The 14,795-nt window shown below is 44.9% G+C and overlaps 1 pseudogene; it reads left to right on the top strand.

The window, feature by feature from the left end:
• The first annotated feature begins 8,827 nt into the window (after positions 1 to 8,827).
• The window catches only part of LOC147666048 (uncharacterized), a 38,824-nt pseudogene continuing 32,856 nt past the window's right edge, over positions 8,828 to 14,795 (top strand).

The following is a 14,795-nucleotide window of genomic DNA, read 5'->3' as shown; positions in this document are numbered from 1 at the left end:
GGGCGCCAAATAGCCTTAAATAACTTTGCATGAGCTTAGTCAGTACTTTTACGGGCTTTTACGGTCTTTTCGCACCCATTAGTCAACTGCCGCACTCATCATGCACTTCATCCCGCCACAGTGCCAATTCTGCAGGCCGCTCTGTCCGGTGAGTCTTTCATTCTTTCATGCCTTCATGTCTTCTCCCGCAGCAGCAACAGAAGCAAAAAATAGCAGCAATAGCAGCGGTGGGTTTAGAAGGTGAAAGCGAGTTCAGATGGTGATAGAGGATTGGAGACTGCACCCCTTCACGTACCTCGCTGTGTACCTCACCTTACCTCACCTCGGCGCTGCCTGGCCGATCGTAGGTCATCGGTTTGTAGTTGTAGGTTAAATCTATAGGCTATAGGTTGTCAGCCCCCCTCATCTTCCACAGCGTTCTCTCTATACGATGCAGAAGCTGGCTGGGCTAGGCGCAGTTCATCACACGGGTTTGGAGTCCACGGAGCTATTCCTTCAGGAACCACTCACACTGACGCCATCATGCCTGTAAAGTCCTGATAGTGTAGCGAGCCCACTGCTCGCTCACTGCTAGTCCCCTCCGGGCTCTACCCCTAGACCCATAAGTGCTCCTCTCTTGAAATACAATGACAGTGATGCTATCCTCCGAATGACACAGGAAAAGCGAGATCTAAACTAAGACGGTCACTACATTTCCATTTTCCCAGATTTTACGCAAGACGTTCGTAACCTGTAAAACAAAAGTTGCAGCAGACCAGTATTCCTTATGTCTTGCTATATCCGGCCAATCTGCGGGTCACACACCGGGGAAAACATTATGTCTTTACCACTCCTCAGCAGGCCCAGGATTTTCATAAGAAGGCACTTACTTGTTGCCCCGGATCGTAAGGGGGAGCAGATCCAGATCAGCTTCCCCATTCTCAGACAATGATTAATCTCTTGTGGCGCAGGTCGTGGTCGGTCTGGCTTGCTTCACTGTATTTGAAGGGTGGCCTCGCCTGATCTCACTTGCTGGTCGCATTCCTCAACCTGGAACGTCATGAGTGTATTTTTTGCACCGGAAGGTCAGTGTGAATATACTCGCTGGTCGCTACTAATGTCTGTGCACAATTACCCAGCACCGGAACCATTTACCTTCACCCCTGCTAAGCATACTGTGAAGGACGAGCAAATTCCACCTTTGCAATATGAGTTATAAAGTATTCAGATTAGATAATTTAGTAAATATGAGCGCAGGTAAAGGTGCTTTACCGTGTTGCTCTCCGACCTCGCAGGTGCCCTCCGCTCTAAATCCTCTGCCATCTGATCTCACCCCAGGCCCTCACTCACTTCTTACCCCTGTACTCTCAGCTCTTACCTGTGCCCTCAGCTCTTACACATGTGCTCTCAGCTCTTACACCTGTGCCCTCAGCTCTAACCCCTGTGCCCTCAGCTCTTACCCCTGTGCCCTCAGCTCTTACCCTGCCCTGTGCCCTCAGCTCTTCCTAGGCCCTCGCTTCTGACTCCTGTGCCCTCAGCTCTTACCTGTGCCCTCAGCTCTTACCCTGCTCTTACCCTGCCCTGTGCCCTCAGCTCTTCCTAGGCCCTCGCTTCTGACTCCTGTGCCCTCAGCTCTTACCTGTGCCCTCAGCTCTTACCCCTCTGCCCTCAGCTCTCACCCCTCTGCCCTCAGCTCTTACCCTGCTCTTACCCTGCCCTGTGCCCTCAGCTCTTCCTAGGCCCTCGCTTCTGACTCCTGTGCCCTCAGCTCTTACCTGTGCCCTCAGCTCTTACCCCTCTGCCCTCAGCTCTCACCCCTCTGCCCTCAGCTCTTACCACTGTGCCCTCTGCCCTCACCCGAGCCCTCAGCTCTGGCACCTGTGCCCTGTGACCCTTGCCAGTGACCATGTCCAGCATGGCGGGGGAGATCGTGGCCTTCCTGCTGGCCCAGTCGGGCTGGGTGCTGGTCTGCTCCACGCTGCCCACCGACTAATAGAAGGTATTGAGCATCGACGGCACGGTCATCACCACGGCCACCTTCTGGTCCAACTTGTGTAAGACCTGCATCACCGACTCCACCCTGGAGGGTGCGTCCCGACGGGGGCTGTGTGTGTGTGTGTGTGTGTGGCTCTGTGCGTGGCTCTGTAGGTATGTATGTGTGTGGGTCTGTGTGTTTGTGTGTGGCATTTGCGAAAGATTAAGCTATTGGCATTGTAAATGACAGTGCCATTTATTTATCTGTTTTCAAAACCAACACTTCTAGACGGACACAGGGAGAAGAACCCCTCTGTCAGGACAGACTGCTGTGCCTGAGTTTAGTTTTGGACTTTTAGTTAGGAATATACCCTTTTGGTCGCATTATACCTGAAGAAGAACGTCCTTTTGCACCACGATATTTGCCATTTTATGAGCCAATGTTTTCTGCTTGGACCATGCGTGTAAAAATAGCTTTTGTGTTAGTGATAGCTGTTATATTAGCCATTTTTATGAGTATATTCGTATATTTAGAGTATAGATATCCAATGCAAGCCATGATACCGTCTACCATTGCCCCGCCTGAGCACTTGATGCTCACTTTAGCACCACATAAGGAGAGACATCGCCAGACTTATGCTAAGAATGTATTCGTAAAAATGCTCCACCAAACCCATAATACTACTAATATGACCGATTGTTGGGTTTGTGGACTCCTGCCATCAGTTATGCATAAACATGACTTATTCCTCTCTCTGCCCTTCTTCTACTTAGGTAGCTGTGAGGCATGGTTTCAAATGTTCTCCGCCATGTATAATCATTATGTGGAAAACCCCAAACAGTACTCAGAAAAAGATTATAACATGATTCTGCCTTACATTGAAACACACCAGGGGTTCGATCCAGCAGGAAATGGGGGAGAGGGATCACTAGACCCAGATGCTTGTATGAATTTGTATACTACTAATGAAAACAGTACTTGGTTGAAAGATGAACTTTATGATTTTGCTAATTTTAATAATTCTCAGTATTTCCAGCAGTTTGTCACCAAGAACGTTACAAGTGAACGCATTATACCCGTCCCTATCTTGAATACTTCTTCTGCTTTCTGTGTACAGGGAATTGGGAATGTGCAAGTTGGGAATAGTATTTGTAATTACACATATAGAATGAAAATTCCTAGCAGTCCTCCACTGTTGACACCACCGAATGTGTATTTTGTATGTGGGGAAAATGCTTACACCTGGTTACCACGGGGATGGGCTGGGCAATGTTACAAGTTTCAAAGCTTTATTCGACATTTGTCATAAAAGCATTCTCCTAACCCTAATACAATAAATACTACAAATAAAAATACTTTCTAAAACACATATTAAACATTGACAGTCGAATACTATACATATTAAAATACAAAAAATTTTCACAATTCATAAAAATTATTATTTTTTAAAATAGCAATTCATGTGACGGAATGGAGGAATAGTAATAAACATAATTCATTTTGCTGTATTTGACATTAGCGAGCGAGTACGGATTGCCCATGCAAGGAATTTTGCTACAGCAACCACAAACGGTGTGGAACAATCGGATTCTAATATCCTGAGGGCTACCGATTGGCTACGGGTGCCCATGTTTAGGCACACTGGCTTTAGCCATTTGCGCCTAGGGCTAGTATACAGTGGGCAACAGAACAACAAATGGGAAATGTGCTCTATTTGATCCTTGCAATAGTAACAATGTTCATCCCATGATGGAGACCAGTGTTTTTTAAAAGCATTCACTGGTAATGTTCCTATACGGAATTGGAAGTATAGTTTCCTATCATGCGGTCGTTCAATTACGTCCCAAAATAGTTCGCATGACGGGTACATTTTTATATCCAAAAATCGAGTTGACAGTTTTGATTGGGATCCATTACAAAACATTGTTAGATACACCATTTCCCAATATAGTTCTTTCAGCTTTGCTTTCGAGGGAAAACTAGCCACATCATTAGTACCCCATAGATGTTCCAATTTCAGCTTTACAAGAAGTCCCCGTAGTTCTTTTAGCCATGGAATACAATGAAAACGATCGAACTTAACAACATCTGTCAGGGCTGCAGCATAATGGCTTAATTCAGGGGTCACCATCAGAAGTCTCCAATATAAAAGAGGCCGTAGCCTAGCTATGTCCTCTATATTTTTCCTGCCAAGATCCAATTTTAGAGGAGTTATGGGTGTGCTTTGAGGGACCATTACAAGCCCTCGCAAAAATCTGTTTTCTGCACGTCCCAGCTCTCCCAAGTTTGAAAACCCCCATAGTTCGGATCCATATAAACAGGCACCCAATACTTTCATATTATAGATTTCAAATTCACAATTTACCAGCTTAGTTAGCGAGGCTCGATGTTTTAAGGCAACTGCGCCTGCAAGCTGACTAAACTTCAATACTGTTGTATTAATATGCGATTTCCACTTCATGTTTTCCTGCAGGATGATGCCTAAATAGGAAAAAGCGTCCACTTTTTCTAAGGGGGTACCTTTATATTTTATTACACCTTTGAAAGTGGACTGGTGGTTTAGACACATGAATTTGGTTTTGGTAGTATTCAATTCAAGGCCCTTGGCATCACAAAATTCACCAAAGGCATCAACCACTTTTTGGAGACCGCTCGGGGTGCGTGAAAGTAAAAGCGTGTCGTCCGCAAACATCAAGACGGGGACGTGGGAGCCTGCTATGATTGGGGCGTCACTTGGGGATTTCTGTAGGTGTTCAACAATACCATTTATATGAATTGAAAATAGTGTTGGTGCTAGGACACACCCTTGCCTCACCCCACAATCTACTGGAAAGGGATCTGTTACTTCTCCTTGCTTGCCCCACCTGATTTTAGCAAAATTGTTTTCGTGGAGACGAACTAGGAGAGTAAGGAGTTCCTGACTTAAGCCTGCATCAGCCAGGGTCTGCCACAGTTTTTCTCTGGGAACCAGGTCGAAAGCTGCTTTTAAGTCCACAAAAACTCCATACAATGTCCCCTTCTTTAGTGTGACGTTTCTCCAATAGATGGTTAAGAAGTGAAGAACTTGGTCTACACTACTAGTTAAGGGGCGAAACCCTGCCTGGTAGGGTGACAGTATATTCTTTTCGTCAATCCATTGTTGCAGTTTATTCTGGACTAAGCGCCCCATCAGTTTTTGGGCTGTGTCAATAAGACTGATGGGTCTGTAATTTTTAGCCAGAGTTTTGTCGCCTTTTTTAAATATGGGGATAATTTCAGCTCCCTTCCATGAAGCAGGTACTTCCCCACCCATCGCCACAGCATTGGCCAACATTTTAAAGTAACTGCACCAGGAATTCCGGTCCGATAAAAATATATCAGCCGGGATTCCGTCCATGCCCGGCGCTTTTCCCCCCGCTACACAGTCCAATACTTTACTAACATCCTTTTCATCAAATATTGGATTTTTGAAAAAGACAGGTGGAGGGGGTTGGTCATGGTTGAAGGCTGGATTTCGGGCATACTGTGGTTGGAAAAACTCTATCCAATTATTTTTAGCAACATAGTTCTGAGGCTGAGCAGCTATCCCTCCCTTCTCCCATTTTACTGAGGCCCAAAATCGTTTAGAATCCTTGGCAGCACAGGCCTCCTTTAGTTCATACCAGCATTCCTCGTCCCAGCGTTTCCTGGCCTGTTTTTGGGTCTGTCTATAATGGTTTCTGGCCCTCCTAACTGCTATTGCATTGCCAGTTCTCAATTCCGTACTTAAGTTTAGTCGTGCTAACCTACAGCCCTTGTCATACCATCCTTGTCTATATTGATCTTTTTTCGTTTTGATGGGGACTGCTGTTTTGATGAAGAAGCTTTGGATTTTACAGAAGAGGTTTTCATGGGCCTCCATCATGTAGTCTTTGAAGTTAGACTTTCCACAGTGGGACTTAATATTATTTACTTCATCAACTACTAATTGCTTAAGGACCTCCAGTTTAGATACATCTTCTAATAGCATTCTCCACTTCAAATGGCGATGATTATTTGAGCATTCAACATCTTGCGTCACTATTTCATTTTTGTTGGAGTGCTCCATAGCTTCTTGGTAGGAGTAAAGGGTCAGGCATAGGGGGTTGTGATCACTTTCTAATTTCTCTTTCACTACCATATCTACCATTTTACTCCAAGCCCTTACATCCAATAATAGGTAGTCAACTCTGCTAGCGGCTCGACCATTATCAAATGTATTTTTCCCTATTAAGTCAGAGGGTGAGCGCCCGTTTACTGCTCTCAGCCCTCTTGCTAGACAGAGACTCTTTAGCTGGATTGCCACTGTGCTCCATTTCTTAATAACAGGCACCTCCAGTTGAGGTATTCCCAATTTAGCATCCTCCTCTTCGGCCAAGATCCTATCCTCTTCACCCAAGGGTTCGAAGGTGGCATTAAAATCCCCGCCCACTATTACGTGAGGTGTTGCTGATAACATTTCAATGTTCTGCTCTAGGGTTGTTACAACCTCTGAGGATTTACCACCACTCACTCCCCTGGCATAAACATTAAACAGGACAAGTTGTTGGCCATTTTCCCAACTGATATTAAGTGCTATAATGTCATTAGATGGTATGGATCTTTGTTTTATTGTACAATTCAGTGTCTGGCGTATCCAAATTAACAAGCCTCCAGAGGGACGTCCCACACGATTTCTAGTTGCAGGCATATAAAAATTCAAATACCCCTGTCGAAAGGTTGGGATCAGTGACCAGGTTTCTTGCAACATAATAATGTCATATTGATCAATGAAATCAACCCATTCTGGTGTATTTATCTTGTTTGCTATGCCTGCTATGTTCCAAGAGACAAGGGACAGTATTGATGTCTCTTGTTGGTGTAGTATCTGACCCTTCTCAACTTCATTTACAAATACTTCACATTCAACAGATACTATTTCTCCATCCGTCAATTTTGATTTACTCTCTTTCGCCTCTCTGGCTCTATTTGGGCCCTCTATGTCTTTCTTTGGTTCTCCAGAAACAGGAATTTGAGATTCCCTTAAAACCTGTTATCTGCTTGCCAGTTTCCTGCCCTTCCGTTCTTTTGGGACAACTGCCTTTTAGGAGAGGAAGGTTCACAACTTGCGAGTCAGTCGCATTCGTTCAAGTCGGATAGAGCAGAGTAATGGTTTTCCAAGTTTAGCCCCCAATCACAGATGGGGCCATCCCTAGCCCTTCTATTTTCCACTACTGTCCACTTAGTTCTTAATATACTTGGTTTTGCTACAAGTCCTCTTCTACTATAAAAGAAATCCAACGTTAGTGGAATAATTTCCGCTGTTCTGCGTTGTGGAGGAAAAATATTGCGCAAGACATCTGGTAATACATCAGGACCCTTGAAATTTAAAACCACACAATCACCTGGGAATTTCTTGGTTTTAGTCCCTATCCACTTTACCCGTCTCGCTGTTAGCAAGTCTTCTGACAGCTTTTCTTTGCCCCAGGGAGATATATGCATGTTATTGCTCAACCACTGCAATGCCTTGTTTAATAGAGAATCTGGAGACTCAATCTGACCTAATTTCAGAGGTGGAACATTAGCAAGCACTAGGATCAAGGGTGAGGCTTCTACAATTAATTCAACAGGTCTTATTTCTGTATTGAAATCAGAGATTGTAGCATTCCCTTGAATTTGCGAAAGTTCTGTGGCTGTGGGGTTGTTAAGATTATCACCAGGTCTGGAACTAATTAGCTGGATTGGGACTGGTATATCTTCTGCTCCTCCAAGCGTGTTCCCCCCTGGTATGTTTCCCGTGTCTTGCTTTTCCTCAAGTTTGTTTATTATTAAGTTTGGAATTTCCCCCACACTATCATTTGTTTTTTTTTAGGAGAGTCTCTAATTTATTAACTTTATCAGTAAGATGGTCTATTTTGGATATGAGAGGTTTGATTAACCGGGATATCTTAGATTCCAACATACCCATGAGCTTGTTTGATATCATATCATCCCATCCTATACTGTCATTCCCTTCCTCCCTTATTCCTTCTATGGCCCTTCTATGTTTACTTTTGGGGGGGTTGCTGGTTCATTCTTACTAGACCGCAGTCCTTCTCTTTTAGGAGGAACCTTAGTGGTCCCTCTTAATGCTCTTGGTGCGGGAACAGGGGTAGGTGGGGAAATACTCTCATTGTCTGGTTCTAAATCGTTACAAGATATGTTTATCTCTTCCACAATTAATAAATCGGCATTAATATCTGATTGTGGAGCGATGGATGCCGTAGAAACATTTGTCACAGAACAATAATTAGTTTCATCAGTGTGTAAATCAATAGCATTTGTGTCATCAAAGTCCGATTGGGTTGCACCTAGTTTTTCAATTTGTGCACAAGGTGGAGAGTCAATGAGTCCCAACGAAGACCTCCGTTCGCTATTAATTTTTGACACCACCTGGACTAGATAATTGTCCATGGTGTTGGCAGGGGTGACGGGGGTTTTCAGTCTCGACATGTAGAGGCCACTCAAACCTAATACAATACAGCAGCTAAATGGAAGTAGGACTTTAGTGTCAGGAGTAGTGAACAGACTTATGTGGAGCACAAAAAGGTATATATCGCCTTACCACAATCGGGCGCAGGGGCCAAGAGGGGTGGTCCAGTCCAGTCTTGCACATTCTAGAACGGGCTAAAATGGGCCCGCCCTTGGCCCGGGCTTAGCCCGGCGCGCTCCCGCGCAGTGTGAGCAAGTGGACTAAATAGGCCACGTGGCGGCTGGTGGGCGGTGCCGGACAGTGGACGCAGACCAGGTGTGATGGGTCTCGCAGGGACTCCTGGACAACTGAGTCCCTGCGGCGTCGGAACAGCCTGCTCCCTTTCCTCACGGCCAGCAAAGCACCCCCCAAGGTCCAATGGCGCGATGCGGCACTCGCGAAGCGAGTGCGGCGAGATGCAGCGTCGGACCAGCAAGCCCAGGTAGGTTCAAGCAGCGTTCTCCAGTAGTACGGGCTCCTCTCGGTGTAGACAGCAACAGCAGCTCCCAAGGTCGGGTTACAGGAAGGCAGGTTTTCAGCGCGTGGCGGCCGGTGGGCGGTGCCGGACAATGGATGCAGACCAGGTGTGATGGGTCTCGCAGGGACTCCTGGACAACTGAGTCCCTGCGGCGTCGGAACAGCCTGCTCCCTCTCCTCACGGCCAGCAAAGCACCCCCCAAGGTCCAATGGCGCGATGCGGCACTCGCGAAGCGAGTGCGGCGAGATGCAGCGTCGGACCAGCAAGCCCAGGTAGGTTCAAGCAGCGTTCTCCAGTAGTACGGGCTCCTCTCGGTGTAGACAGCAACAGCAGCTCCCCTGGGCAATGTTACCTATCTTTCTTGTACCCTCCCGTATACATAGCACCATCAGATTATCACAAAACTCATCAACTTCATCACACGAAAATAGTTTCCAATAGACAACGAAGGCAGCTTGGAATGACTGAGGTTAATCAAACCGATACTTCTTTGCAACAGTTAACGGATTTTACAAAGGGATTGGTCTCTTTCTGGGGACCGATATTCAATAGTAGAGAAATAAGACGGTTATCCAGGATAGTGGAGAATGTTATAAATATCACTACTGAGATTATGACAAATATTACAGTAGAACTTCAGGATACGAGACTCTTCTCTTCAGAACGGAATGGTTCTTGACGTTATCTTGGCTGATCGGGGAGGAGCATGTAGGTGATCGGCAGCTCCTGCTGCGTTTACATTCCAGACTCCGCCCCCACGGTTCATTTGGCTATTCAGAAATTGCATCGCATTGCTGCGGAAATGCACACTGAGAATGGATCCTGGTCACTCTCTAGTTGGTTTTGGGGGCTTCTATCTACTTGGAGTTGGAAATTATTGATGATAGTTGCTGGAGCCGCAGGTATTCTCTTCACGTGCTGCCTTTGTATGCAGTATGGTCCAGCCCGTTGCTCCTACTGTGCCACCAAACTGACGGCCATGCTTGTCCCCTCTCCTACCCTTTCTAAGCCTCAGATGCTCCGACAGGAGATTAGGGAGTTAATGGCCACTGATGAGGAAGTTTTCCAAGATTAGTATTTCTCTTAGTTAGCTACATCACACTAAAAGGATGGTTTGAGGAGCCAAAATCGAAATTAGGCCTGATAAAACACATAATTACGGTTAGAAATTAGCGTGATGTACCTATTAGACTAATGTAGGTGTTCGAGTATTAATAAGCTCACATATGTAACGTCGTTGGGATTAACACGTCGGGCCTGTCAAGGTTGTAGTTGGGGGTAGGCTGGATAAGCACATTCCAGAAGGCGCTGTGCGGACTCTCCTAAAGCTGGCAGAAGGGAGTCACCCTCCTCTACCTTGCTACGCTGAGCTTTGTGTGCCATATATGGTCTTTCCTTTGCACCAACCTGTACCAACTAGTATTTTTCCTTCGTAGGTAACGGTTTCGAAATGTAACAGTGTATATGCGAGGGGTTAGGTCGTGAGAAGCTCCTCTGGCAGAGTTTGTTTGAAATAATAAACGATGGACCTTCTGCACTGCCAACTGACTGATTATTGGTAAATGATATCAGGGCTATCTGTAAGTATAGCTCTAATGGGCTGTGATAAATGTTCGGTACTTCAAACATATATATATATATATATATATATATATATATATATATATATATATATATATATATATTGAATGAAAAAACCATGGGTTATAGACCATATATAGTTAGGGATTAGCATTTACAAAACCTTAAAAATTCACTGAAAAAACCATAGGTTATACACCATATATAGTTAGGAATTAGCATTTACAAAACCTTATTTTACTCACACAAAACCATTGAAATTGTCACTGACCAGGTCATGAATGATGTAATATGTGACATGATCAGCAGTGGATTGCGGGTGCGCGATATATAGTTAGTGCAACTAACTATATATGAAATTTCAATGGTTTTGTGTGAGTAAAATAAGGTTTTGTAAATGCTAACTATATATGGTCTATAACCTATGGTTTTTTCATTGAATTTCATTGGTTTTTTAAAAGCTAATATCTGTAGCTGTAAAATGTATTCTTTTTCAAATTTTTAAATATATTTTACATGTTTTTATTACATTTTTTTTTTTTTTTAATTGTTTCGCTCCCGGTCCGCGAACCGGTTAGCTTCCCGTTAGCTCAATTTGGAGCCGCGACATGGTCCCCGAACCGGTAAACGTACCGTTTGCGTAACTATCGCGTTAGAAAACAACATCGTGACGCGTCGCGTCAGCATGACGTATCGCGTTGCCGCGTAATACGTCATATGACGCGCAAAGTTCGCGTTCCCGGAAGCGAACCGGGACGCGGCTCAAAGCGCGTAACGTAAACACATCAGGTCATGTGACTTGGTAATAACACTTTTCATTGGTTCATTTCACTTTTGGTTTCCTAATGATTTAAGACTAGGTCATGTGATCTAAAATTAACACTTTTCATTGGTTTAGAACTATTGCTTTTCCCAAATGATGAAAACCCCTCCTTCTTTCCTCACTCTGACTTTCATCTTTGTGAAAGAAAGACCCTTTGTTAACAGTGAGCAATGGCTTCATTAGTAGCTTCAGCTGGTTCTTCCCCACCACCTCCACCACAAAAATAAAAAAAAATAAAAAAAAAAAAATCAACAAAACCAACAATCAATTAGCATACAGTATTTGAAAACTCTATCATTCTTTTTTCCTTATAGTACACTCCCCGGGCCGCTTCCCGGTTCGCGAACCGTGCGCTCCCCGCGCAAAAAAAAAAATATATATTTTTTTTTTTTTGCCCTGCGGGGCCCTTTTAAAACCTCCACATAAAACCTAGGGGGTCAGGGAGGATCTACTATCCCTCCTTATGGTCATTTCCCCCTTTGTTTTGGCCTCCTCTTGTCTCTCGATCCTACCGAGAGACAAGATGGCGGCCGCTCCGGACTGTTTAGAATGTTGACAGACACCGGAAAGCCAATCCGCTTCGCTTCGCAAAGTTCCGATACGCGAAAAGTACGCGAACCGGAGCGCTGTTACAGATATATATCTTTTTTTGAACGTTAATTTCTCAAAATCCACTGGAGCACATATATTGAGACCTAGCAAAGGCACATCGGGCTAACAGTCCCTACAATTTTGCCAAGTTTCGTGCAAATCCATTCAGCCGTTCGGGCTAAAAGTGAGGCCAACCGCCCTATGGAAATTAACATGGGAAAAACGCGTTTTGGGACCCCCTTTTTTTCTCGGCCCCCCCTTGACGACCCCCCCCAATTTTCAGGGGCTGCTCAGAAACAAAATGTGCCATTTTCCTGAAAATTTCAGCCAATTCCGTCCACAAACGCCAAAGTTATTAGACATAGAATTTTCAAAAATCCCATAGGGAAAAAATCCTAACTATATATACCTACTGGCGATCGCCAGTAGGTAATATATATATATATATATATATATATATATATATATATATATATATATATATATATTCGGTACTTCAAACCAATATATATATATTGGTTTGAAGTACCGAACATTTATCACACCTGATAATTCTCGCCTCGGTGCCTATTCCAAGCATGGAGTCCCACTCTGCAACTCTGGGCAATAGCTTGCTTAATCTCTACAACGGCCCCCACAATGCTAAGGATGCCTGGCCTCCACCTTGGGGGTGCCCTGGAGTGGCCGCCTCACAGGGAAAGCGCCTTGAGACCCTTGCGGGTGAGTAGTGCGCTATACAAGTATCAATTTACATTTACACTCAAACTGTTGGTTGGTACATGTCAAATGCTGTCATATGACATCTTACCAGTAACGCCACAACAAGGAACATGACCATAACATGTGTAATATATCTGTGTCAGGGTGGCTGTAACGGGGACAGGCCACATACAGTCTAAGAAAATAACAATTGATCTTCTCGGGGGTAAGATATACCCTGTGTATAATATAAAGTTGTATCAGCCTAAACTGGGCATTGTGAGGTATATATGTGGCGCCTACTAAAACCATGCCCCATTCCTTATCAGTGCATGGACGGGACATGTCCGTCTCCCATCAATGCTTCAGTGAGGACGATGTTGTGGAAGTTTGTGTCCGGAGTGCGTTCATCAGCCACCGGGTGAGGTGCCTTCCCTCTCCCATGACATGTACATATTGAAGTGTGAGGTGCTTTGGTGGTTCCTGTGTGATATCCCCCCCAGTGCCTCTGAAATGTGCCAATCCAGGAGGCATTACTAATGAAATGGCTCGGGGGTAGCCCCTCCTGCCTCAGTGTTTCGTATGGTACGAGTGCACCGTCCTGATGCAAGTCCCCTAGTGTTTGTAGGCCCGCTGTATGTCGCAGCAATAGCTCAGTCAGTGATGTTATCCTGTTGCCCCAAGGCATACCTAATAATGAAGTTGCAGGCGTTGGGTATAATATGTTTGGTATGTTTGGCTGCGGTAGGTCACCTGTAGTAGAAGAGGTTGAGGCCAAGATGCCTTTGAGCAGGGAGGAAACAACAGTAGGAGAACGTCCAATCGGTAGGGAGGACCACCTGCTGTTGTGTTCTAGAGATACAGTCCCGCCATCCAACGGGCAATCCATCGCATCAGAGACGACAGGTAACATTGTTCTAGGTTAGGTACTGCTAATCCTTCCTGCGTCAACTGCAGATACAATTTTGAAAGCGCCACCCTGCAGCGAGGTTTATTCCATATGAGATCTCTAATCATGCGTTCGAATGGGTGGAAAAAGGATGGGTGAGGTTCAGCTGCAGATTAGTAAAAAAGTAAAGAAGACGTGTGAGTATAACCATCTTTGTGAGAACCACTCTCAAGGATCAGGAGGGGTAAAAATTGGAGAATTAGAAGGGGAAGGAAAGGAGAATCAGAGGGCTTAAATGGGTGTGCAGAACAGCTACTGAAAATAATAGCCAGGCAAAGCAGGGAGAGTGCAAGGAGAAATGGAAGGACTTGGGAGAAGAATTAGAGGGAGCAAGGAATAAGGTGACCACTTGTCAGTTATTTACACTACAATCACTGAATTCAGCATAACGTTTGTCATTCCTTTTTGCTCACTTAAAGGGTGCCATTTGTCTAATGAAAGCACTTCCAGGAAGCTTAACAGCCATACCACTAGTTAAACAAATTCTGTGTGCCGTCTCTAAGTAGGAGGTACTGCTAATTGCAATGTGACCTAGGATTGGTGTGCCGGGATCACATCACCCAATACCTATGCGTCACACTGAATTCAATTAGTTGGAGGCAGCACGTGAGCTATGTGAGGCCATTGGGGGGTGGGGAGGGGTGTCCTCCACGAGTACGTCTGATATGAATGAGTGTTGTTCGTAGGCAGGGAAGCAAAGATAGCTCTGAGTAGTACCCCAGGTGGTTAGAGTGAGCAATGCTGATGTACCTATCACCTGAATCAGTCCCAAATTGGCTTGCACAGCAGAAAAAGCAGTTGCAAACAAGAAAGAGGCTTTTTGCAGGTTTACCCCCTACTTTGTGCCCCTGTCTTGACTACTAGATACTGGCATAATGGCTTTGAAATGCTCTGAGTCCTGTTTCACAGGCCTCAGTGAATGTGCTCTAACCCTTAAATTGGTGTAGGTTTAATTGGCTTGTCCCCAATGGCTGACCCGGACTTATATATGGTATCCGAGGTACCTAGGGTCTGTAGGTTGAGGTGTTGGTTGTGGATTGCGACACAAATTGTGCCCTCACTAGTACGACAAGGTACAACATGGCGCCCAGTCGGCCAATGCAGACTGGAAGGGCAGTTTAAAACTGCTAACTTGACTTTACTATTGAAAATATTGGCAAAGCCCAAACCTCCCTATATATGTAAGGAAGGCCTAACTAGCCCTAAGGAAGGGTGCTTTGTGTTAAAAAGTGA

Source organism: Lissotriton vulgaris, unplaced genomic scaffold (assembly GCF_964263255.1).
Source record: "Lissotriton vulgaris unplaced genomic scaffold, aLisVul1.2 SCAFFOLD_1180, whole genome shotgun sequence".
NCBI lineage: Eukaryota > Metazoa > Chordata > Amphibia > Caudata > Salamandridae > Lissotriton > Lissotriton vulgaris.
The sequence above is the reverse complement of the archived record's forward strand: the minus strand, read 5'-3'. Positions and strand labels throughout refer to the sequence as shown.